The sequence below is a fragment of the Acanthopagrus latus genome, chromosome 7 (genome assembly GCF_904848185.1).
Source record: "Acanthopagrus latus isolate v.2019 chromosome 7, fAcaLat1.1, whole genome shotgun sequence".
NCBI lineage: Eukaryota > Metazoa > Chordata > Actinopteri > Spariformes > Sparidae > Acanthopagrus > Acanthopagrus latus.
In genome coordinates, this window is record NC_051045.1 from 11,528,925 (window position 1) to 11,555,750 (window position 26,826).

At 41.9% G+C, this 26,826-nt stretch overlaps 1 protein-coding gene across 4 annotated transcripts in view; it reads right to left on the reverse strand.

The window, feature by feature from the left end:
- Positions 1-25,641, reverse strand: part of opn7b (opsin 7, group member b) — a 110,936-nt gene extending 85,295 nt beyond the window's left edge. For 3 of the 4 annotated variants that reach the window (XM_037105174.1, XM_037105173.1, XM_037105176.1), the window contains exons 1-2: positions 25,346-25,641; positions 21,695-21,907 (exon numbers count right to left, since the gene is read on the reverse strand). The gene's annotated coding sequence lies outside the window, so the exon portion shown is untranslated. Of the gene's footprint in view, positions 1-909; positions 1,021-21,694; positions 21,908-25,345 lie in introns of all 4 variants that reach the window. The other variant, XM_037105175.1, reaches the window with a different exon arrangement.
- Positions 25,642-26,826: the final 1,185 nt, after the last annotated feature.

Here is a 26,826-nt window from a genome sequence, read left to right on the forward strand (position 1 = left end):
TGTTGTCTGGATTTTGATCCTCCCTTTCCCCTGTAATTGTAACAATAATTGCATGTGAAAAGTTGTTCTGTTTTTGTTTGTTAGAAATATGTACAAATAAGTAGATTGAAACAGAACAACTGCAGAATTGCAGCTAAAAAGTAAAAAGTGTATCCCTTTTTTAGTTGGTTTTTTTTTTAGTTTTTTTTCTTTAGTTACTTCGCCTGTGGGCATAATCAACAGCTCTACTAGAAACTCTTCTTAGCTGTGCTCATCACACATGTAGTGCTGACACTTTTTCCACTGACTGAGGGAATAAAACATTCACAGCTTGCAATATACTGAAAATCGTATACCTTTGAAGCACCAGAAGATCCAAGCATCACAAGAACGTCTAACATGCAGGGACCGCCCCCCCCAAAACAACTAAAAAACAAACAATCGGAATGGTTTAAGATGTCACTCTGCCGTTCAAGGTGTGCTGATGGAGTCACATTCGCACATATTCTCATAATCATGAAGTCAGTCTAACATTTAATCATGTGGTAAGTTATGTTCACGATATTCACCGCAGGAACAGTGGTTACTTGACCTTTGAGACGAGCAATAACATAACCATGTACAGATGTGTTCCAATGCTTGAACAAACAGAATCCAAGGACATCACATCAAATCTACTCTATTAATCAGCTCTACTTTTGAAAAATCTGGGTCAGAAAAATCGTTTGGATCAGTTGGTTGTGTGCACCTTTTCATAATTCATGTTCGAGACTGGTACTGAAAAGGAGACTCTTATTTTACACATAAAAAACACCTTCTGCCTTCTGTCGCTCCAGAAGGAGCTGCATCAAACTTGAAGCACTGCCTCCAAGGTTGTCACTTGAGTCAGCGATTTGAGGTTGAAGGCTACAAGTGTGGCATTGAGCTTACCGGACCTCTGCAGCCTGCTTCTTATCTCAGCTTGAGGCTAATGGCTCAAGGTTAGATCAGCTACTGCTCAGGCAAACCGACCTGAATCTCCCCAAACTGTCCACTGTGAGTCTGCAAACATAACAGGAGTGCAATAGAAAATTGTTGGGAGTAGTCTTACAACTTTCTGTAGGAAATACAAAAATATACCAGCTGGCAAGTTAGACACGAACGGTCTCGAACAAAGGAAACTAAATGATGACAGCTGTATTCATGAATGGCAATAATGTTCACATCCTTAGTGACCTCGGCGCTCAAGTGATGCGTGAGGTCATTCACTGAATCGTGTGTTCAGTTTCGCCGGTGGATTACACTGTACACTCTCCTCATCACTACTGCTTTATTATCTGGGTTGTATCTGCATGTTTTACAATGAGTGAGTGCTTTTCTCATTTTTCCGCAAGACCCCAAGACAACCTCTGACTCCCCCCACATTTTACTCATTCTGCGAAGTTTTATAACCTCTACCACCATTTTCCTGCTCTCTGAGGTTGGAGGCGGATGTGGTGAAGAAATATTTGTCTATCTCAACATCTCCCCATGTTGCTAAATATCTGTCCCGCTGGCGGTGGATGTGACTCGGCCCCTGACTGATAACTCAAATCGAAATCCAGCATGGCAGAAAAACATATTGACAAACCATCACCTCTGAAATACATGCTGACCCATCCTTCTGTCCAAGCCGGCCATGTGCCATTGTGTGCCGGCGCAGGGGGGCTCGTTTGTCCAATAAATTGTTTCATCCAGCACTCACACATTTTGCCAAAGTGGAGTTGCTCTCTACAACACAATTTTATATAGAGTGATGATTTGTGACGGTAGCTAATCGTTTATAGAAACATGAATACAATATATCAGCACAAGAGAGTGTAGGATGTTGGTTGCTTGCAGCTCAAAGTTTAGATCACCTATGTTTCAGTCTGCATTTGGTTCCAAACAAACACAATACAATGAACATTAAATCAAGGGGACACTTGAGGAACTTACACATGCTTAACTGTAAATGTGTCAGACAAGGTTATCAGAGTCAATTCCCTGGCATTTCGAACCAAGCAGGTGATAACGATGTAATGATCTGTGGCGCCTTGAGGACAAAGCAAACAAACGGCAACTCAATAACCTGTCCAATTTACAGAAATCAACATGTCGACCTTTGACCTTCATAACGTCCCATCACTGCTTAGAAGATCAGGGCACACAGTGGCAGTCTGCACATCTTTTGCTTTCCAAAGAGAGTCGGGTTAGAGAGCCAGACTTTCTGGAGGAATAAATATCTGGAGCTGTCCAGCGTCGGGAGGAGAGCGCAGAGATTTCTTTTTAACTTTTGGATTTAACGGACAAACACGGTTAATTTGTGCTGTTGCTGGCTAATAACGTTAGCTTATGGCTCATGTAAAGTAAAGTTGTTTGGCTGTGCAGGGTGGATTACTGAGTCACTGCAATAAACAGAAAGCATTCTGTGGGTAATCTCGCTTTGCTGATGACAAAAGTTTTATCCACCTAAATTTAGTAATTTTAGCAGACTTCTCCACCCATGAAGTAGTGACGGGTTACTTTGATTACATTTTTTCTCAGGGTTTGAACATCGCTGGAAACATGTAAGAAAATGTAAGCACACGGTGCAACAAAGCGTATAGCAAAGGTCTAGTAGTTTTTAAACATTTTAATGCAGAATAATCATATCTTTAATGAAAAGATCTCAGTGATCCCGCCTTAGACTATGCATTTAAAAATGCATATGTATCTTGGTAAGTATGCTGACTTTAGAATGTATGCCCGGGGGCGTGCGGACATGTGTTTGTGTGGGAATGTCTACATCCTCAGCAGGATGTCTGCACTGACCCTCCAGGGGGTCTTAACATGGACTGCTATTAGTGTGAAAGATCAAAAGAAGAACTATTATGACTTATTTCACCCTGAAGAAATGGCAGAAAACCTCACAAAGAGCCTGGGTCCTCTTCTGATCAGTGTGATCAGTGTCGACCATTGATGAATCGTTTACTGTAGGTTGTCTCAAAAATTCCAGAGAATCTGACACTGTGGCATTTTTAAATGTGACATCAGAAAGACATAAAGCTAATATCATGGTTCATTTTTTTCCCTTTGATGACCCCGGCACTATAAATGAATTTTCAGGCATGATTTCAGATTTAGATAGTGTCAGCACATGCACATGATTGCAAACAAACACAGACAGAGGCATAGAAAGTCATATGTCGATATGTAAAATGAACTGAATGTAGTCTCTAGGGGCATTTCTGGAGCTCCATAGCATGACAGTGTTTTAAAATTTCTTGTCCAGTGTGATCCAAGAGCTACATTGAAGATTACGGCTTTTAAAAGCCTTTGAATAACATCTTTTTGAACATCTGTTTTGGCCTTTTTTTATGTTTAAAAAGATTCCCCATCCCCATCCCCTTCTTCGGCTGTCAATAATGCTTTAATACAATCGTTCTTCTGTGAAGCTCCGGAAATTTTGTGGACCCTGAAACTTCACCAGACTTGCCTTTGGCATTGGGATGTGTAGATAATGATTGCATTTTCATTTCTGGGTAATCTTATATTTCTATAGTCATCTTCAGTGTTGTGGGTGGGTTTTTAAACTTAATCCTAAATCCTTCTCCTGACCCACATAGTATTCAGTGGTAGATTCAAACGTGGTGATTGCTTACTGGAGATCTGCTAGATTCCTAGTTAGAGGAGTCAGACAGCAATACTGTTTTGTTTTGATGTAGTAGAAAAGAGCATCTTCACTTGCCAGGCTGCTGGTGAAGTTAATCAAAGTGGTGAACATGAAGGCAGACAATGCTTGACAGATGAATGGCGTTACGTAAGTGAACCTTAATTATCGCTCCGCTGACGTTGTCTGGTGTTCATCCATCCTAAAAATCCACTTTCATTTTTCTTTGGCTTTCCCTCGTTCAAGAGACAAAACTGCAGTTGCCCAGAAATTATGTAATGTTCGGTGTCCGTACAAACCGAATATGAGATCAGAGTATGATCAGACATGAATCACAATTTCGAGTAGTGCAACTTGTGGCACAGCTTTTTTTTTTTTTTTTTTTTTTTTTTACTGGACGGTGCCTTGCAAGTCACAAACTGAGTGCTGGATTTTGGAGAAAAAACAGTCACTTTAGAGTTGTAGAGTATGAGGTGACCTCTTTGGAAAATTACCCATGACAAAATGTAGGTTTGCTTCCAAGGTCTGCTTATCAGAGCATGCGTCTCTCAATTTATCTTTGTTCTCCCTCTTCTTCCCTCACCTCCTAGACATCTGAGGCAAACATTCTGGCATTTAAGTCAGGTCTTTCTTTCATCTTTTATAATTTGACTATAATCAATCAATGGGCTGTAGTTTGTTTTAACACTGACATAATTATGACTTATAATCTCTGTTATTCCCAGTAACCATTAAATATTGATCAGATCATCATGTGCCAAAGAGGAGTTTAGGGCAACTTAATTATAAGTCTATCTGAACTGAACTCAAGAAAGGTTGTGAGGACAATTTAGCACAGTATTCAATAGATAGACCTACATCTATTAGTATTTAGGAGAGTGAGTCGCTCCCTTATAAGATGAAATGGGGCTCTGCAATCTAATACAGTTCTTAATTCATGCAGACACAATGCACTATTTCTATGAAAGTGGCTTGGGTATACTTCATAAAAGACCAGAGAACCCATGACGATATTAGTTCCTTCATGGCATTGGGGAACAAATGAAAGACCAATGTCTTTTTAAAACTAGAATGAGGGAAGCAGCAACTAGAATGATGTCCAGTCCTCGACATGGACAGACATTTTGACATAGTGAATAGAAACTGTCCCACACAGCCAGGCCCAGGTGCCTTGTTGGCAGGTGGGGGGAGGAGTGCCATGTGAAAATATTTTGTTATGATGACCTGAGACCTCGTGGAATTGTAGCAGGGGAAACCGTCTGACATCAGTTTCTTTATCACGTGTTTTCTACGCACATGCAAGTGAGAATAGCCTCCACATAATTACTCCTTGTTGCCTGCATACGTTTCATCAGTCTCTACAGGTGTTAGTGTTAGCATTGTGCTACCAGTGAACTTTGTGATCACTGTTCTACAGACCTCAGACCAGATTTTTGTTCTGTTTTCCACTTTCTTTCAAAATCCAAATGCCTCGCAAACTTTACTCTTAAAAGGTGCACTGTGACTGAATTCATGACCAAATAAACTGAATAAAACAAACTGACCTTAAAGGACAACACAATTTCATCCTGTTTTACTTTGATTATATGTGGCGGACCCTGCCACCTTTCTAGCTTCAAACAGTGCTCTTGGACCTTATTTTCTTCTGAGAGCAGCTTGTTTATTCAGTTCTGGTTTGTACTTTTGCATCATTGATTTCTAAGTTTGAATTTCTTTGCCAAAACTACTTTAATGGTGCACTGTTGCGTCAGCGCCGTAAGGCGTTATTTTTGTTTATCCCCCACAAGCATGAATCCAATAACAACGGAGGCGGCACGCTAACACAACTCTCGAGTCTTGCTTTGAACTTTAACCCTAAACAATATTTAGAGATGCTGTGCAGTAGAAGCAGCTACGCTGAGCCTCAGTCAACCAATTAATAACTTTAAAATCTCACCATCGACCAATCCACAGCACATTTATATTGATGCAGGGCCCCGCACATTGATGTACTCCCATCTCTGATGTTAAAAATGGATTTCCAATTCATATCTATGAATCTTTACACCCACGGTGTTAGTAGTAGCATCTTATTTAGACAGTATGTTTATTCAGAAGACACGAAGACATGAAATAGTATAACTTATTTCAAAGACATCTCCACTCTCAGTAGTTTGGGGAAGAATTAATTCATGTGGATGTGTGTGTGTGTGTGCCTGTGCATGTGGCTACAACGTGTATGTACTTGTTAGTATGCCTGCATGTGACCATGTGTGTGCTCTTCGGCTTGCATATGTGTGTATGTCACTTTAAGTAACATCGCTGTCTGTGTTCCTGTGAACACAGTTACATAATCAAATCCCCAACAGAGAGAGATAAAAAAAGAGGTCAAAAACATTACAGAAGTCACTGTGAGATGAGGCTTGTTCTCCTCCTGGCTCAGACCCCTAAACACGGATGGCAGTTACTTAAAATAGCCCCCCAGTGTTGTTATCTGCACTAGAGAGTCAACAGCGTCTCACGATGGATTGAGGCCAAAGAGAGAGAGAAAGAGAAATCAGTGGTCTAATGTGGGACAATCAGATTAGTCGTAGGCAAGATGCCAGGCTGTAGCACTGTGTGTGTGTATGTCTGTGTGTTTACAGTATGTGTGTGAAAGCAAAAAACATGAATGGGCCTAGTAATTAAATCCTCATGCTTCTTCAGCATCCACCAAAATGTGTCTCTATCACAAAGTATGAGACAAAATTTCCCCACCAACTGATGAGCTCATAGCACCGGTAATATCCAGAAAATTGGGCTTTTTTTATCCAAGTAAAGGTGCCTGATATCTGTAGGACACTGTATTTATTTACTGCTAATGCAAACTGAACATTTCCTGCTGCTGTAGCTTCGCATTAAAAGCATCAGACTGGCAAAACCAAGTGGCCTTTTTTTGGTTTCAAGTAGGCTAGTCACAGGGAAAGTGTTCAGTGGGTTTAGCACTTAATGCCATCGTTCATCAGAAGTGCTGTTTGTGGTGGTTATGGATCAAGAAGGGGCGGTCACATGAACAAGCTGCAGACTTCCATCTTCTCAGTGAGGCCAACTTCAGCATGCTGACAGTAACAATGCTAACATAATGATGCTAAGCAGTTGTGTTTACCATCTTATTTTAGTGTGTTTGTAAGCATGCAACACAAAGTACAAGCTTGTGATTTGCACTTATTGCAATGCAATGAACCAAAGTATTATACAGATTCAAAGCTGGACCAAATGACGGCACAAGATGAAAACTATACTACTAGATGAACTAAATAACAATTGCATTTGTAGTTGCTGACAAATATCAAACTCATGGTGAGTGGCAGGAAAAAACACTAGTGTATGTGATTCATCCTCTTGGAGCCATGACTATCTGTACAAAATCATCATGGCAATTCATCAAGGGTGCTCAGATTGATTAGCCACAGATCATTATCGGCCAGTATTTGCTATTAATAGTTTGAACAGGTGGTCCCTATAAAGGCCTATCAAAAGAGCAGATACAATAACTGAGACAATTTCTCTAGGTGCTGTTTAATCGCTTAGAATATGACTGGGCTCGAGACTAATGGCGTCGTCTCGTCCATGGCCCAAAGTAAGTCCTGGAACGGACTGTCTGTGTGCAGCACAGTTCCATGCTGCCTTCAAGAGAACAAGAAGTCAGAGGATCATCTATAAAATATCACCGACGTGGCATTTACTGTGTCATCTCTGGAGTTTCCTCCTCTTGCAGGCATACTTTTTTTTGTCCCAGCACACACCGAACACAGTGTTTCCACTGTGCTTCCTGCAAAAGCATTTCAGCGTTCAGCATCCAGACATACACCAACAGAACACCTGACAAGCTGAGTCACAGCAACGCCACCATTAGCTGGCTTGATTCCAGCCGAGGTGGGAGAACATACAAGAATAATTCTCTGCAGCATTCTAATCTCGTTGTGAAGCTTCGGTTTAAATTGGTCTTTACTTTGGGCAACAAAAGCTTGTCATTTCATCTGATTAACATAACATTTGTCAGCAGTTAGAAGATGAATGAAGTCACTCTAGAGCGACCAAGGGAATGGAGTTACTCTGGTCCAGTGCACTAAATAGGCCTTTCATATAGGATAGATTACTTATCTTTCTGCTTTTTTGTAAGTTGTTCTAGTTTTCTGTTTCCAGCAATCAGTTGCCATATAGAAGAGTGCTGATTTGAGTTCCACCCACATCATTATAATTCTACTGCTTTGAAAACAACTTTTAGCATCTATAATGTGCATGTGAGAACTTGTGGTCGTCATGGAGCCTAACAGCATAAAGTCATAATTGCAGATCCCAGTGAAATACTGCCTTAATGTAAATGTTTAATTAACGTCTTTAAACAGTCAGTGAGACAATGTGAATGTCTTTTCAATGGAAAAAAATATTAGTATTAGTATTAGTATATATTAGTATTACCAAATAATTAGTAATACCAAATACATGGTAAATGTTGTTTGTGACAGGTCAGATTTTCAGATAACTTGCCATCATGGCAGATGTAAAAGATGTCAACACATGACATTGTTATGATGTAAGGAGTTAGTAGTCAACACCTAGGTTTTGCCTCTCAAGTTATTACAGATGTGGGATTTGTGTATATGACAGTGATGTTGTGGGGGAGGTAAATTGCAAAAAACAGTGACACCGTGACATTACGTTGACACTATGAAATGATATACAGTGTATTTGATATTATAAGCACCAGTGACTCAGTGAGGTTATTATGTTAAAATCTTCTTTACAGATTTCAGAGGAAGTGTTCGGTGACCTGCCACAGTGGCAGATGGGGCAAATATATATTTCAGACCCTGCTCACACGTCCTTTTAGATCTCTGGGAAAATATTTATAGGCCTCATGCTATTCCAACTGTCCAATTAAATCAAAAACGTTATTTGGCATTCAATGAAATGCTTTATTGATGATATAAAATTGAAATACAATCCACATGGGATTAAACATGCTGCGAGCTGATGCAATGAATGTGTAATGGCAGTAGTGGGGCACAGGAGTAAACCAGAGGGGTGGAGGTGAAGCCACAGAGAGCAGAGAGGACTCACAGGGCAGAGCAGTCCTTGTTCTGCCTGATATCCTCCTCTGTGACACCTTCTCCCTCAGGGTATTGTGACATCCAGAGGACACGTCTAAGCAACTCTTATCAGCCTCACACACACACTCACATACACACACACACGATGATTCCCACTCAGGTCCCAGCTTGAGGAGAGGGTGCGGTGTGTAGGTGTGTGGTGAGAAGAAACTGTTCTGGGTGATTTATTCGACGTCTTTCCCTTTTATTACTGATCCATTACTGTTATGGTGCTTGACACAAGCTCACGGTCCCTCTTCAATCCCCAACAGACAATTAAGTGAGAGAGATAATGACTTTGATGTGCGGTCCATACGATCCGTGCAGACATGCATATGTGCACTGCATCATTACGAGGCCTCCCTATCTCCAGACCTCCAGTAAGCCAGGCACTGTTCATGGTTCATTTAAAGAGGGACTATTTCTGTCCCGCACATCATCCGGAAAGCCCTTTAGTAACATGTTTGAGGGGACACTTCTCACGTGGGGCCATCATGTGCTCTGTACATATGACACTTACAGTACATGGCACTTTGGGGACTATAAACGGCAGAAGCGGAAGCACTGATAAATGTCAGCACCTTTTCAGGCAGCCTGCCATGTGGGCATGTAAGAGGTGAAGACTAGGTGATAAATCAGAGAGGTGGGGCTTTTGTTGTTGTTGTAAAAGCTGGAGTGTTTGTGGTTAGTGGCGAGGGAGGGAATTACAGTGCTAATGTGAGACCTTTGGTGGTGTGCAGTTATCCCTGTGGTGCCAGAAGGATGACTGCAGTCTTGCAGGTCTGCCATGGTGAATCTCTGGTTCATTGTGACTGGGTGAAGACCCCCACTCAGGACTTTTGGAAGGCTTGTAAAAAATGTTGTTCCAGCACCTGTTAGCTGGTCAGGGAGCAGGAATCTTGCTCCTTGTGACCAACACTGAAACCCCTGATGAGCCAGCATATTATACTGGACAGCTCCAGTTGTGGAGGAGGGAGTCTAATCCTTTATCCAAGCAGAAGTAGGAATACAACAGATCCAAGTCCTATGATAATCTCTTCAGATACCAGGAACGAACAAATACTTTTTACGGAAAGGTACGAATTTTCCACATGGCAGATTGACACTCAGGACACATATGGGGCAGCATATCACTGCAGTAAATGCTACCTGCTGCCAGCTGTACCTGCTATTAGCTAGTTAGCTCATTGGGCCGTGTCGTTAGCAGTCCTTCTGGGAGCTTGAAGCTGCTGGGTAGTGCTGATTTTTACACTGCTAGCCAAAGACTTTTGGACCGGGATGGACCGGTTAGCATGCTAACTTTTACAGCTATATCTGCAACACAACTGTTTAGTGATTAAATCACTCACGTTTTGGGATATTTTCAACTAAAATTCTGACACCATACTGCACTACCATGTTTGTCCAGTAGACACTTGGTTTAAAGCCGGTCCTTTGCTTTAGGCATGTGCGAAGCAGCCACTGAAAGGCAGAATGAGACATGGTGTGTTCAGTTGTTTGCAAGTATTTAAAATACACAGCTCATCGAGATGGAGCCAATTATAGCATGAAATGTAAATACTCAAAACATCTTCCCTTAAGTAGTATTTGTGCTGGTTACTCTACTTTACACACTCCTCTCTATAGCTGCCTGCTGTTTCTTGGGCAGGTTATTTCAGAGGCAGATGCCTTTTACTTGCCATCCGAAAACAAACACTGTAACATCTGACAGCAACAGACCGTGGGGATTCAGCCATAGAAAGTCTTGAAGAAATTAGGATTCTCTCCCCACAGAATCAGATAAGGTAAAAGATTCTAATAAAAAGGGAAAAATGACTTTATGTAACAAAACCAATTGACATTGCTTTTATAATTTAACTCTGAGTCACATTCTGCACACTTACGGTTGCGCACAGCTGCATTTCCAAATCAGAAACTGCCAGACTTTCTCCCGTGCCTGTGTGTTGGTGCGACTACAGCAGCTGGAGGGAGCAGATGTTACGTGGTGTCCCTGGAGTAACAGAAGGCCGCGCACCAGCTCGCACTGTCCCAGCGCGTACGCAGACAGACTGGCTCAGGATCTGGACGAGGCAGGCTGGGCACTGCAGGGGGCCAGGGCAGAGAAAGCCTCTCACTACTGACGCTAATTAATACTGAGAGAAGTACTGCCGCGGACTGTAACTCCAGCCTACCTCATTAAAAATGGTCAAATCCCAAGTCCTATCTTGCTCCCTTGTGCTTGGTCTTTTTGATTTTTTTCCTCCCTTCGGTCCATCTCTTTTTCTTCCATTATTACACATTGGTTCCGATTATCCTTCCCCTCACAGATGCCATGTTTCATCTCTGTGCCTCAACCCCTTTTGCCTCATCTTTTATTAGGCAACGCTCTCTTTTTCATGGCTGCACATGTGTCAGCGTGTCCCTCAAGTTCCAGGCCCTTCCACCAAATCTTGCGGTATATTTACCAAACAAGTCATTAAATCTGTCATAATGTTCACAATAAAGCCTTTGCTCAGTTTGTAACATTGAAAGAGAAAGCAATAAATGTTATTAGGTGGACACATTTTCTATGTATGGACTTCTGAGAACTCTTGGCATGGTGCTTACTGTCTCTTGGGCCATTTACAGTAAGTGTCTTTCTCCCCCTTTGTTTGCTTTCCTGCACGAGGCTTTTTCATTAAAAGCCCGGCATATTAGTGGAAATGGTCTCATAGTTCCGATCAGCTGCATGTCACTTGCTGTGTCTCAATTCAGGGTCATTGAAGGACCCGGCTTTTGCAGTCTTCGAAGGCAAGTCCTTCAGAGAGACCTTGTTAACCGAGTCAACCGTTGTTTAATGGGACGGTCTAGCCTATGGAGCATTTCCCAGTTGCGTCACCAGATGTTTTAGCCTGATGTCACAATTTCTGCTGCCCAGGCGCACGAAAGTGACGATCTATGCCATGCAATGTTGCCATTTTTTCTCTTTCTTTCTTCTTTTTTGGGCACACAAAGAAACCTTGGGTTATTTGAGGCCACGAAGGATAGTAGCCGTGCATCCTCCAAAAACAGGGAAAGGAAGGCTGCATTTGGAGGAGCCTTCAGATTAGGATTCGCACAAGCTAGTGGCCTTCAAATGCAGCCTCCGAGGGATGCAGGCCCCGATTTGAGACACTCAACTCGTCTGTCTGTTTTGCTTTCCTGGTGCCGTGCCCATCTCACAAATCTGTCCCTGACTGCTGGAGTCCTGTTGTTGGGGGAGCTCAGGTGGTGAGGCAGGCCACAGGAATTTTGAACAGACAATTGATTTTCACCTCCTCCACACACCTTATTACATGCATCTCATGTAGAACGTGCGTAGAAGGCCAATCTTCCACACCCGCCATGAACACACCCCATCTCTAATTCATCACATACTTAAAAAGAAAAAAAAAAAAAGAAAAGAAACGTAATCTCCTGAAATCAATTTGGCACAGCCCAAACCATTTCTGCCGAAGCTTTAGCGGACTCATTAAAGCAATTAAGTCCAAACATGTTGCAGCCTTGACTCTCAGCAGCCAACTTCCTGTTACAGTGCCAGCTCAAAGTCATTCAGATTGACAGGTTGATGCACATTAAGCCTGTTCCATACGTTTTCATTAGACTTCATTGGCACACAACCCAACCCTGTAATGAATGAACCTAACAGCTTCAGATTCTATAAGTGCTTCCCCAGCTGTCCCTCTTAATGGTGGAATATGGACCGTAATATTTCACTGTTGTTATAAAGAACCAAAAAGTCGTACTTAAGTTAAAGTGGAGTGGAGTGAGTCAGCAACACACTGGTGGAGGAGACACAGGTGTGGGACTGCTGTCATGGTAGCAGGGTTCACAGCGACGTCAGCTGTGGCTTGAGAGGAGACGCTGCTGGAGTGAGGCACAGACGGTCCAAGGTGGGGTTGAGGCTGGGTGTCAGGGTGGCTTGCGGAGCTTGGGTTCGGAGGTCGACGGGATACAATGTTAGATCGGAGGGAAGAGTGAAAATCCATGCAGGTAAGAAGTCACTGAGAGAGGCGCGAGAAGGACGGCCATCTGGCACGTTGCGCAGTCGAAAACAATCTGGCATTGAGTGGAGAGCAGACCGGAGTGTGATGATCAAGAGAGAGGAGGCAGCTAGTTATTATTAGCTATTATTCAAATGTACAAAACTAAAATGCACATTTAAGGTTGCCTGCAGATAGAGATGAGCGGAGCCATCTAAACCTGGCTGCACAGCACATACATTTAACCCAACCACCGACTTACAAAATACAGATTCATTTATTGCGTTGTTTTTGACTTAAAAAGTAAAATACTGTTTACTGTTTATTTCTTCCAGTCATATCTTTTTTGTCCAGCTCGCAGAGCCTGGGCCGTGACAGCAGCGTGACAGTGCTGCATTTCAATCCAAGAACGGTGATATAGAGGAACACCTGTCACAAATGTCCATGCAAGTCTGCACATATATACTTGAGATCTCACATTACAGTGTGTGTGTGTGTGTGTGTGTGTGTGTGTGTGTGTGTGTGTGTGTGTGTGTGTGGGGGGGGGGGGGGGGGCCTTGCAGTGCTTTCACCAGCCAGCACCCTGCACTCATGGTCAATTATGATTCCTTTGCTTTATGGGGCGCTGTTTGGTGAGAATGCATGGGGTGTTTATGTTCAAGGGCAAGTCCCTGTAGAGTAAATGACAGCAATATAGTCCCCCACCCCCTCCTCCCCTCATCCCTCTGCATTGATCCAGAGTGGAGACGGTAAACAGCCTTACTGATTTCTCTTTGCACGACTTCCAAATATGAATCCTGCGGAGGGTAATCCAACGTCAATGCACACACAGGCCTAAAGCCCTAACAGTCTTAATAGGTGATCCTTTTCATTTCATTTAAAAGAACTATTGTGGTCAGTCATTGTACATCATTGTGTGAAACTGTTTGAACAAAGCATCTAAAAAAAGCTGTTTCAGGATAAAAGACAGTTCTCGCTGGTTGTTATGCGCTGGCGTATTCAAACATCCCTCATGCATCATTTGCATTGAACTTGTTTTATCCACCGTGGTCTTCAAGAAAAGCTGTTGGGCTGCAACAATAACTTATATCCCTTTTCCTTGAATAGAGATCCTAATGGTTTTCAAATGCTGCTGAACACATCATAGAAATCACGATGACCTTGGATGGAAAGATGGCCACCTTAGACAACACAGATCAGAGCATCCGCCAGCAACCTCACAGCAACATTTCTGCTTATTTCTACAGGTAAAAGTATCAATGAGAGGCCTACATTTTACACTCTTTCTACAAAACCTTTCTGTTTGTTTTAAATTGAGTGATTAGTCCACTGCACAACCTTTAACCCAGTCATACATTTAGCTGTCCTTTCCAGACAGACCGGTGCCTACACTTCAGCGCAGTTCGTTTAATTTGTTTGGGGGAGTGCAAGATAAAGAAAAAGCAATCCCGGACTGTTACTGCAGGAGCAATGGCAATCATGCTGACGCCAGAACATTTTTAGTTTCATTAAATAAATAATTTAAAAAAAAAGGTTTTCCTGTTACAATTTGACATCCTATTACCTGCACATATAACTGAGAACAAAAAAGTATGATGGAACCCTGACGCTCTCATTTGAACGAGCACGAACAGGTTCTGACGTATTGAGCTGATCCAGTCTGACAAAAATATGTAGCGGTGAACATAAAGTGGTGAAATATTACTTCGCAGATCTGCAGATATGGTGGAATTGCAATAAGATTAAGGCAGCGAGATCTGCACTGCCTGGTCAAGAACACTCAGACCGTGGTTATGGATGTTGTAAAGCTCATCAAGCAACAGATAACAGTTACGGTTGTTTAGAAGAAGGAAGACAAGAGATTATGAGGGTTCAGGGTCTTTAATCATTCAAGAAAAGCCAATCTCTGTGATTAAAGGCAGTAAGTTCAAAGGCCCAAGGGCACTAGTCTACATGCAGGTTTCTATTATTGCTTGAATGTGCACATTCTGCATTGGGCATGGGACATAAAATCATCTTTCAATTGATTGGGTGTAGGGACAGTGGTTTGTTGTTTATGGTCAGTGTCATCTTGTGACACTGACGGCTCGGGAAATGTGTGCAGTCAAAATAACATAGAAAAATATATATATGTGAGCTGAGCATGGAGAAGTAACACACTGTTGTCACGTTTATGCCAGTACATAATAAATTCTAAATCACAAATCAAACGCGTTATATCATCAGATATTGACTACATGAAGGTAGACCAATAAAAGGTGACTTAGAGTACATGTGCGCAATGCAAAGTTACACCGCAGGCAAAAACAGAGGAGAACTCAGACATGAGGGCAGAGACAAGGTAAGCATGTGATGTTCTTTCAGTAGGTTTTATGATGGCACAAGTTCTCGAGGAAATATACAAACTGTCGTGCCATGAAAAACAAAATTACCAAGAAACTCTGCGACACTGACTCACCAAACAAAGTATGTGCACTAAAAACATGTGCAGTGTTTCCCATCCAGAAACACTTTATTACTTTACAAGAGTCTATTTCATCACTCTGGTGTGACCAACATCGGCTTCTTAACTATATGCGATGTCACAGATCATGCTCATAGGCTTGCCTCTTCGATTCTGATTTTCAAAGCACACAGAGAAAGTTGACACAGGATGAATGTGAAAGCAGCCTTCTAGCGTCCATCTCCCTCATTCGACTGTAGGAACAAGGAGAAAGACACATATTTGACTGGAGGGAGGACTTTAACCAGCAGGTTGAATGATCACGTATGCCGTGGGGTTGAATGAGGCCTTGGTCTCAAAGTCAGATCAGCACCATGGACAGCAGCCACTTGAAGGTCCTTGACATAAAGGGGAAACATCAAAAGGCAGCTGGCGAAAGCTAACCGCCACATCTGTGGGCCGAGGTACAAGGACAGGTGCGGTAGGCAGTCCCTCAATGGCAATCCAGCAACACGGTAGTTTAGTTATCAGAGAACATATTTTACAGCATCTCACTCGACCTGACCCAAATCACATGTTGCTGCAGCAGTATTAACAAATGAATTAATAATATAAATCATGAATCATAAATCAGCCTGGTCTGTCTGTCTGTCTCTGTCTCTGTCTCTCTCTGTCTCTCTCTCTCTCTCTCTCTCTCTCTCTCTCTCTCTCTCTCTCTCTCTCTCTCTCTCGTTTTTCTTTATTCCTCATCCTGTCACTCTTCATATTCCTCTCGTCTCAACCTCGGCCTCCCACTGATTCAAACAGCTCTGTTGCAATGCACACCATGGCACTTTGTCATCATATTAGGTAAGGGCAATTTGTTGATGATGCAAGTTCCAAGGTTACTCTACCCCCTTGGATGCTTGTCAGAGGACATTAAATATTCAGCCCGCACACTGAATTTGTTGTGGGACAAAGCCAGAGACAGGCATGTTTTTTAATTTGTTTACATTTCCCCGTAATGCGACATATTCACATGCATGTGCCGCTTTTGTATGCTCTGGAAGTGAAGGTCAACATGCATTCCCCAGCATTGTGAATCACTATCTTGAAGGTAATGAAAAGTTTAAAAACCTGTATCAATGGTCCACCACACACAAGGAGTCGAAATTGAAATTGACACACTGAAATTGTGATGCTTTATTTATGCGCAACTATGTAAGATACACAGCTTAGAGCCAGAGATAGGGGCCACTGACCTCAGGAGCGACTATGCATGCCAATCATGGATAGAACTGCTGCCTAATCGATGTCTTACATGTCGTGATCTGTGCTCACAGAAGGTCACAGCCAGGGACCGACAATCAAGCTGACTTTCAACATAACGAACTGAATGTTGCATCATCACTGTGTCCGCCTACATTGTCATTAATCCCCCCCCGGCACTTGCCACATCTTACTGCTGACACAGTTATTCTGTTTCTCAAGCAGAACATTGTGAATATATCTGTTGTAAGACATTCACTGTGAACGGACATGCTCTGCCTACTGATTGCCGTAGGTTGATCCGTTCGTCATGGTTTGTTGTACATTTCATGCAACGTTTTTGTTTTCATTTATCATAATCAGCAGACTGTCTGTCAGGAGTTTCTTGTGGGTCAGGAACCCATGAAGGGGACGCGTGACATGCAGACACAACAACAGGGATTTTAAAATGAAGATGTATTAATATGTGTTTGATTTATGAGTGAATTATGTTTTTAAATCATATATTCAGCTCTGCATATTCCCCCCGGAATTGTTCCAGCATTCCCAGCGATGCCAAAGTAAAATGCAAAAGTATAGAATAATGAAATACACATCAAGCGAGTTATGGAAAAAAGGGTCTCGAGCCACCCAAGGCTCAGTAGAGGCCCCGAGAGTTTGCAACGGGTGAGAGCTGAATTTGAAAATGGGCATGGTCCAGGAAAGGGGATTTACTGTAGGAAGGAGGAAAGCAGCCACTGGACCTCCAATTTACGCCTGGAACACTTTTGTTTTAAATTGCGGATCACTGTACCCTAGATCCAATCACTCCCATCTACTCTTGTGCTGAGAGTACTGGTTCCAGCTTGTCTGTTTGTCAGATATGCAGTTGAGATCCAAAGATAGTAAAGCCGATTTATCCATGATTTATCCATGTTCTGTGACCCTTAAACCTGTGAATACAGTTAGGTGTTAAGTATTCCTGCTTATGAGCAATTTTTCATGAAGCGGATAAAACAGCCCTTTTCCTACTGCTCTTCAGCCGTTGGATTACTGTCTCTCTCCCAATCCCCTCGTCGTCCGTCAATCTTCATATTTCCAGCATCTCTGCCATCTCATCTGATCAAACAACTCTCTTAGCACCCTTCCATCAATCAACACTTAACTGATCTTTCAGTATCACTGCAACTTGTCTTCTGGCTTCTTTCGCCAGCGTCATCTTTTTGTCGTCTCACAAGAGGTTCCATTATCCATCTTACGTCTCTTCATGATTCACAGCACTGTGCGCTTGTGTGCTCCTGAGCACAGAATGTGTCCTAATTAATATCTTAATGGGACAGCGTTTTATGAAGATGCTACGTTCTCATTAGCAAATCTTTTCTCTGTGTCTCAACTGATGACAAACATCCTTATTGTTTTCTTTTTTGGCCCCTTTTTGAAGCAGCATCTGACTATGGCAGGTATCTCTGCATCTCACCAGTTGACCAACACCTACATGTACAAGAGAGGGAAATATCAGCGTCTCCTTACTTAGAGGAGTTGGCATAGCAACCACTGAACCACTACAAGCCATGCTACAGCGGTAATTAAGAGCAGGGAATATAGCAGGGTGGGAGTTTGAAGAATCGGTCTGCTGTACTGTACATACATAAAGCCATTTCAACCAATCAGTCCCATCAATTAGGACATGTCAGGAGGGTCTCTAGAGCCTACAGTCACTGGATGCTTCTGTTCTTGTTTGGGCTCTGTCCAAACAAGGTTTCATGACAAGGTGAATAATAGGTGAGGTTTGAGTCAGAAAGTTAAAAAGGAAAGTCTGAAATCTGAAAAACTCCAGGGCAAATGAGAGGCACAGTGCAGCATGTTCATATATCATTCTGCCACTCAAAGTAAATCATAATTTATGGTAACGCTGCTGCCAGCTGCTTTGTTGGTTTGAGTAATGAATGAGCAGCGACCAGCACTATAGAAATGTGAGTCCATTTACCATTCATGGATTGCCACAAAATGTTACACAGACATTCATGGTTCCTACACACTAATTTCCAATATACTTGTTGATTCCTTGACTTTCCTTTCAGTACAACAATGGTGCTCGTATTTGTGCTTCTAGCCATAAATTTTTTTCTTTAGGACTATCCAAGGGGTGAAGCCAATTTACATTTCTTACCTTTCTTCTAGCGCCACCAGCAGGTCACAGTTTAAATGTATCCAGTGACTCTGTGTAACTCAACTTCTACATGATAGATTAGCAAAGAATTTGGTTTAGACATCCACTGTGCCGAGATAATGAATTTGTAAAGACATTATTGATCCCCTGACCTAAACTGCCACCAGACATTTGTAGTTTTAAGTGAAATGTCTCAACAATTGCTTGGATATGGTACACACATTCGGCTGAATGAGAAATTCATTAAAATTCTTACATTATTTTGGTTTGTGACCAAATACGTGCAAAGTGTTCAATATCAGTTGTGCTCTGTTCTTTGGACTAATTAGCATGGGTAAGCATGCTTACATGCTGGTGAACACAGTAAACATTATACCTGCTTTGCATCAGTGTGATTACACTTTCATTCTAAGCACGTTGGCATGCTAATGTTAACATTTATCTTAAAGAACCATTGTGTCTGAGTACATCTTTGCAGAACCTACAGAACTTGCACTCAAATCAAGTTCGTAAACAAAATACCAAACAGGAATGTGTGGGGCGTAAATAGCTTGTATAAAGCACATATGTGCCATCAATGAAACACAGCTCATTATGCCTCCAATGATCTGTCTTCAGAAATCGTGTCTCTATCTAGGAAAACAGAGGTAATGGAGAGTGTTTGTGATTCAGGGTGAGAAGGCAAAGATCTAAGCATTTCGATCCGGTAGACAATACACAGGGTGCAGCTACTGATGCTCCATATGGACAGATGTCCAATGAAATGCCAATGCAGTTAGCCACCGTAAGCCTCTTAATCCTATCAACTAATTACCACCAAAACGTTAATCATCAGTCTGTACTGTGTCGTATCGATTGTTCTCATTGCCACCATTGACTTTTTGTCTCTTTCTGCTGAGTGGTCAGTTCAACACGCTTACATCCACGCCATGTTCTCTCTCTCCAGTGCACATTAGTTTATCATGTGGGCACACAGTCGCACATATTACAGCGTATAAGACGTATCTGAAAAAGTGTCTGGCTGATAGAACAAATACACACTCACACATCAGGGACTCGTCATTACCATGCTCAGCTCATCGTTCAATACAATCTCACTCATTAAACTGAAAACTTAACACTCCGGGCTCAGTCACTCAGTCGTCAGGCACCTTGAGAATAAGAACAGCTTCATTAGAATGCTGTTTCATGACTCAGCTCAGATTAGCTCAGCGCTCAATACAGTTGCACCCATTAAGCTGATTGGAAAACGCTTTGGGCTTGAGTACCACAATCTGCAACTGAATGTAGGACTTCCTCACAAACAGACCAAAGGCAGATCTGATTGACAGTTACATTACCTCTACTTAACTGCTTGAAACCAGAGCTGGAGTTTATATCAGGAGGAAATCAACAATCTTAGAGAGTGTTGCAAAGAGAACAATTTAGTGCTCAACCTCAACAAAACCCTGCCTACATCAGTGGAGCTAAGGTGGAGCAGACAAACAGTTTTAGGTTCCTGGGGATCAACATCACAGAGAACCTATCATCGCACATCACCATCCTAACAAATAATAGAGGACTGAAAAGGCTCTATTTCCTAAGTAAGTTCAATTTCCAAGCCAAGTTCTTATAAACCTTAACAGAGGAGCAATAGAAAACATCCTGCAAGAAACATCACAAACTGTTGTGGTTCATACACGGCCCAGGACACATTGGTACCCATCTACTGAGTGAGAGGGATATCGGTGAAGTGAGGTGTCTTTACAGAGCCCAAAGGATAATTTAAGACAAAACCCACCCCAGCAACCACCCGGCTGCCCTCTGGCAAAAGATACAGAAGTATCCACCATTGTGCCATCAGACTACAGCACTGCTTCGTTCCTCAGGCTGTGAGACCACTAAATTTATTGTCAAACGGTCAATAAAATGCCTTTTTATATATATATATATATATATATATATATATATATATATATATATATATATATATATATATATATATATATATATCTATATATATAGCCTTTTAGCTATATGATGCTTGTCAGGTTGTCGCAGCATACATAGCCATATACTATAGCATAATCAATATGGAGGACACAAGTTACAGGTGAAAGATGCCAGATCCTCCCACTGATATGGTCAGTGTCCAGTAGCAAAAAAACAAGGCATTGTCTGCCCCCAATTTGGGGCAGATAATGAGTTATGGCACATACTGCGTGCCAGTAAGTTATTCCTTTCAGGGAGTTCTTACAGGAAATGTACACTATAATGTTTACATTTCTACAAATTTGAATGTTGAATAGTTTCTGGATATCATTCTTACAAATACAATAGTAAAACATTTTAGTTTATGTGAAAAGAAATATTTGTGTTTTCTTTGAGCAATAATGGTTTTCCCCCCAGCAATAAAGCCTTGACCTTGCTGCAGTACATTACATACTCTGACTTTACTTCCTCACTTAAGGTAGTGTGTTGAAATGGTACCCTCCTGTGCTGCACAATCCTTAGTGAGGCTACCAAACAAATCTGTCTGTGTGAACTTTTAATCTCTTGAAGCTCCATTGCCAATGGACCAACACAGGGGTTCTGCTTTGGTCTCCACAGCTCCCTGGCTGTGCAGCAAGACCCCTGCAGATCCTCACAGCACCTTCATGCCACACTCATTTGCAACAAACACTCAGTCTCTATAGCTGTGATTATATATTGATGTATAAAAAAATGCATGCATTTACAAAGTTATACCATGACAAGAGTGCGTCTTTACCCCACAACTCACACACACACAGATTACAGCACCACTAAATTCCTTCTTTTTCAATGTAGGAAAGTTAATATAATTGTTGTTCTCTGCAAATGAGATTCTGTTCTCTACAATCCTGCCATTTATATCCACTTTGAATCTGTAGTTCTGCTCTCCTCCAAATTTCAGAAAATATTTTTTAAAAGTAATGGGACAGCTGTCTTTGACCAGTTTAAGTTGATTTTATTGACCCCCAGTGGTCGGTACAAAGCAGACCTTTGAAATGTCTTGCATTACTTTGTTTTAAAAGATTTATGCAACACCAGTGCTTGAAGTAGGCCAGCACTCAATACCAGCGCTTTTACATTTTACTCTTTAGAAGTTTGTCATTTTTTTCTTGTGTAACAGACCTTCTCACTTGATGGTGGTACTCTTCTCCATCCTCTCCATACCCTGCTGGGTGCCAGGGAGATGCAAAAGTGCTCCTAATTGCTGAGAAGCACTGCTGCTTTCCTTTAGGAGCCTGTGTGAACCAACTGGGCTGTTCAGAACGGCAGTCAGCTCCTGACCTGCAACGATTGCTTCGGCATCTGCTCTGTTTTCTCTCAGTGCTGCAGACAAATCTGGGAGAAGAGACAATCTATCAGAAATAGAGTCACTGCTGTTTATGATTTTGTTTTCATGTCTTTATTCATCATATTTTTCTCAGTTGTGTCTAAACAGAACAAGGGAGACAAGCAGACACACATAGGAACTAGTCCCCTGCATTTTGTTCACATATTATTTATTTGGTTTTTTTGGGGATCTCCACTGGAGTTTGCAGCAGAGCTTTAAAGCGAAGTTTGGCCACACAACACAAGTTTGTGTTGCCTGAGCCAGCGGCAAACCAATTGTATTTTAGCCGTGACTAATTTTTGCATAAAGTATAAAATATTTAGAAGAAAAAAGGCAAATGTCATTTTGAAATAATCTAATGTAATCAGACACAGGATTCAAGCTTATTGAATTCTCAGCATTGTGCCACTGATTTACACGCAAAGGATGCCAGACAGATAACTGTTCTGTTAGAACGAGCTGTCATTATGATTTAACTGGCACCAACATTCTGCATGTTCTCAGACAGCCTTGGTTTACAGTCAGCAAGACCACTTCAAACAACCTCCCAAACAAGACATTGTACTTGGACCGTCAAAGTCTTTCACATCCCGGACTCTGCTGCCTGCTGTATAACTGCCCTTAGCTGTCTGTGGACCATTGCTCCCATTTCAAGAATGCCGAGAGACACTGGCTGGGAAGCAGATCCAGAACAACGATGTGAAATGCTCCAATTGTGTTACTGATTAACCAAAATGGCAGAGGACAGAACAAATAAGAACTGTCTTTGTGGAGCAAATCATTCAGTTCTCCACCGGAAAAAGAGATCTGCGGTTGCACAGCTGAGGACTGGTATTCTTCCTCTGACCATCAAGGCTGAGATATTTGCTAGTGTCTCCTCCTGTGTACCCATTGGTATGTTCTGGATTTTGATTTTGGTTTTCTGGTTTTTGATGTTTTCCTGATCCCAGCCAAGGTGGAGTTCCATATTGGAGAGTCCCCTCCAGACACCAGCACCCCAGGTTTCCCTGAGCAGCTTTGCAGTCTAGTCTAGACTGTGGCCTTGTTCCTCTGAACTAGATCTGTTTTTTGTATTTGACTGACCATACCATGAAGGAGGTGCGAGCAGGCAAGCCCTGTGGTAGTCATTTGAATGATTCAAGGGTTAATCAGGAAAGCTTAATTTGCAGATTAATAATACATATCATAGGCCAACTGAGGGGAGTGTCTTTGGGATAATGTATATCCATGCATGTGTTTATCAATTAGCACCACGCGTGTCATCGCCCTTATCCACTGGCTTACAACTTGGTCCCCACATCTTACACAGGTGCCACAAACTGCACCAAGTGTCCAATATGAGTTACGTGTCTTTGTCCAAGACAGGCTTTCAAAGCACGGAGGCTGAAGTCAGCCCATGGAGATGCATTTGAAATTTACCTGAGAATAACCGTTCACAGGAACCATGTCAACCATTACAATCAATATAATCAGGTACTCTATTAGTGATAGTGATGGTGTTGCCCTCCGTAACTAATTTGGTTATATTAAAGAGGGAAAAAAAGCAACAAAATCTTGCTTAAAAAGTCATCCAATCTCAGCAGATGTAGATGCAGCCATTTCTGTTAACAGTGTCTTTTAAACATTAGATCTTTAAATCCCCCCCATGTGAAACACACAGCAGACACACCACTCTCTGATAGTAGTTAAGAATCTTGTTCTTGCGATGTGAAGTGGGAGCATTTAAAGTCGACTGTAAACAAGGCTGATAGAAACGGTACGTTACAGAACGGTTTCAGGGTAATTTGAGCGGGACTGAAGTGTGTGTGTGTGTGTGTGTGTGTGTGTGTGTGTGTGTGTGTGTGTGTGTGTGTGTTCTGCAGGCAGCATAAGAATGTTGTCAGATTGAACAAATTGTGGGGATTCCTGTTGAAACATTGTGTAAATTAATTTCCTGATATCATCTTGCTAATTATACCCTTAGCTTCATAAGCACCATTTGCATTTTTCACTCCAATAGTGCTGAAATGATTAGCTGAATAATTTATTTTACAGGCAGAATTGCTCCTCTCAGCTGCAGATTAATACACATTCGATGCTTTAAAGGACAAGCTGGAAAGCCAGTCATTATCTGCTCACGCTCATGCCAATGGAGGATGTTTTATATGTTGTTTTATAGTCCACAAAACACAAAAGTAGATGAAGACTAGTGGAAAACAAGCCACACAGCTTCCGCAGTTGTCCGGCGGTACTTATTTGACAGGATTCCGAGTGGGAAAAAACGTAAACTCACCATATATTTATCACTTTCCACTATTGTGTTGTTATAGTCGTTATTGTCCCCATGGAAATACAGCATCCCCGTCTGCAGTCGAGTACCAGAAAGGGTCCGCTATTTACTGATGGTGATCACGTGGTGTAATTTAGAGCAAAATTCTCTGTCACTTTCCACGATTCATGGTAGGTCAGGATCTCGATCATAACACATTATAATACTATCCACAGGATTTTAAACAGTCATACAGTTACGTGTTTTGGATTCACAGGTGGAAACCTGGAGGAAACGCATTAAGAAAAACACACAGAGCTCAGCGTTACTGATGTGTACTGTCACACCTCCTTTGGTTCCGCAGCACCAGCATGCTGTATGAAATGACACGCTGGAGTGACTTTATGCTGCTTGGCTGAGTGTGAACAAACAAAGGCGGCGTAAAGACGGGCCTCTGTTGCGCCAATATTGTGAAATGCAAAAAGGGCACAAGCCACCTCCGCAACAACTATCAATTCAGCTTGCTTTGGTTACCATTAATGTTCTGGGATATTCTGTGGATGGCGATGCTTTTAACACAATTGCAAGAGGGCACCCTCTTCACCTGTCACCCAACACTGCACTGACACCAGCACAGCAGTAGGTGGTGCTGTTGTGCTGTGATTTTGTGACACTGGGCCTCATAAAGCAATTTTCTCTTTAATTTCTTTACATTTTTTGTCGAGAGGAAAAATAAGAGAAAATTGATGATACGACCAAAAATAATATTTGGTTACGTACTGCTTCTTGCATGAGGCCCATTGCTGCCATCAGTTAGTTAGAACTGGGTTGACTGATGCTTCCTCTTCCCTCCACTGACACTATGACAGCTTGAACTGGATTAAATAGATCGTAGTGGCGAACCATGCACATCAGAACTGAGCCTTGTGTACCCCCCCCCACACACACACACACACACACACACACACAAATACTAAAAATACTAGCCGTTATTTTACTGCTTCATCTTCAAGATTGCTTTATTCGAGTTGTGCACACACGCACACATGCACACACGCGCGCACACACACACACTATCTGATATCAGGTAGACAGTGGCTTTATAAACAATCATTTAACGTGTGTGGAAACAAAATGCAACCAGTTCAACGAGGTGCAAGATTAGCAACACCAGCAATAAAAAATCAGTTCCACTCACCAATGACCTGACGCCTGTGAGCCAAGTGTATCGTTCCCAGTTGCTAGCCTGAAAGTGGCGCACATAGCCTGTTTTTGCAGGTTGACCGAGCTTGAGGTGTTAAGGCGTCGGGCGGCCTTTTTTTTTAACAATGTCCATGTTTTTATTAAACGCTCGTCTTGAAAAGGACACTGGCAATATATCCGTGATAATGTCATCTCCACCTGTTGCCATTTTCAACGCAGGCTATCAATCACATCTCGCCAGTTAAGCTAGGTGTCGCATGACTGAGCTAGCCGGCCTTCTACAATACTCTGGAGCCGCCGAAAGTCTTAAAGAATACGCCCACTGGCTACAAATCCAAATATGATTGGTTGATCAAATTGTCAATCCAAATGTACACTTTCATTACGTTTAATGGTCAGGGCAAAACAGAATACCTTGGATGGAGGATATTCTGCCCAGAGACACCATAGAAAAATATCTGATTGGTTGAATTTATTTCCAACAGAAAACCACTCAAATGCGCAGTGTGTGGATAGAAAACTACAGAAACAAGTCGGCGTAACTTTATTTTATTTATAAAATTAATAAGATACGTTTCATTTTCGTCTGAGGATTTCAGGGCCTTCTCTGAATACCTTGAAGGCCTTGAAGCTTCGCCACTAAACACCTTTGAAATATATGTTATTAACATATATTTCCTGTGAAATATGTTATTAACATATATTTCACAGGTGTTTTGTGTAGTTTTTAGGCACGGACACACACTCGCCCAGATTTCAGTGAACACGCTGTGCATTGCTCCACTAATCTGAATCTGAGCACCTCCACCACAACAGGGATCTTGCCTGGATGGCTGGCTTGACCCTGTTCTCTACATGGAAGCCATGTTTGTCCTGTGGAGGGGGCCTGTGGTGCAGTTAAGTGTGTCAGTTCACCCAAACTGTGAAAAAAAATCTTCTCACTGACCTGTACATCAAGTGACGCAGGTAGTTTCTGTTTTATTTGTTCAGGTATTGAGATGTCTGTCTTTGAGATTTCCACCTCAACTCTAGCATCTTTTTTTTTTTTTTTTTTGAAAGATGAGATGAACTTTATTAGTGCCAACATTTCATTCCCCAATCCCACCAATTAACTTGGAGGTAGAATGATATCACTTTTAGAGGTCTAGACAATGGAAGATAACCTCTTGATCTCTCAGCGGGGCTACGTGAAAATAAGAGATATCAAAGAGTTCTAGTCAATAGAGGACACAAACTGTCCAGTCCCTAATTGGCAAAATCAAGTCAATGAAGGCGCTACAAAATTCAATAGACCCAATAAAACTCCCACACACTGAATACATGGTTGGGTTTAATAAAACCGCATAAATTAGAAAGGGAAGTAAGACTGTTGAGTTGGTTCGCATATATGATAGATTTAAACCGAGTTTTGGTGAACAAAAACATATATGGATGAGACAACAAGGACTTTTTTTTTTCAAGAGCAGGTGCTGATTG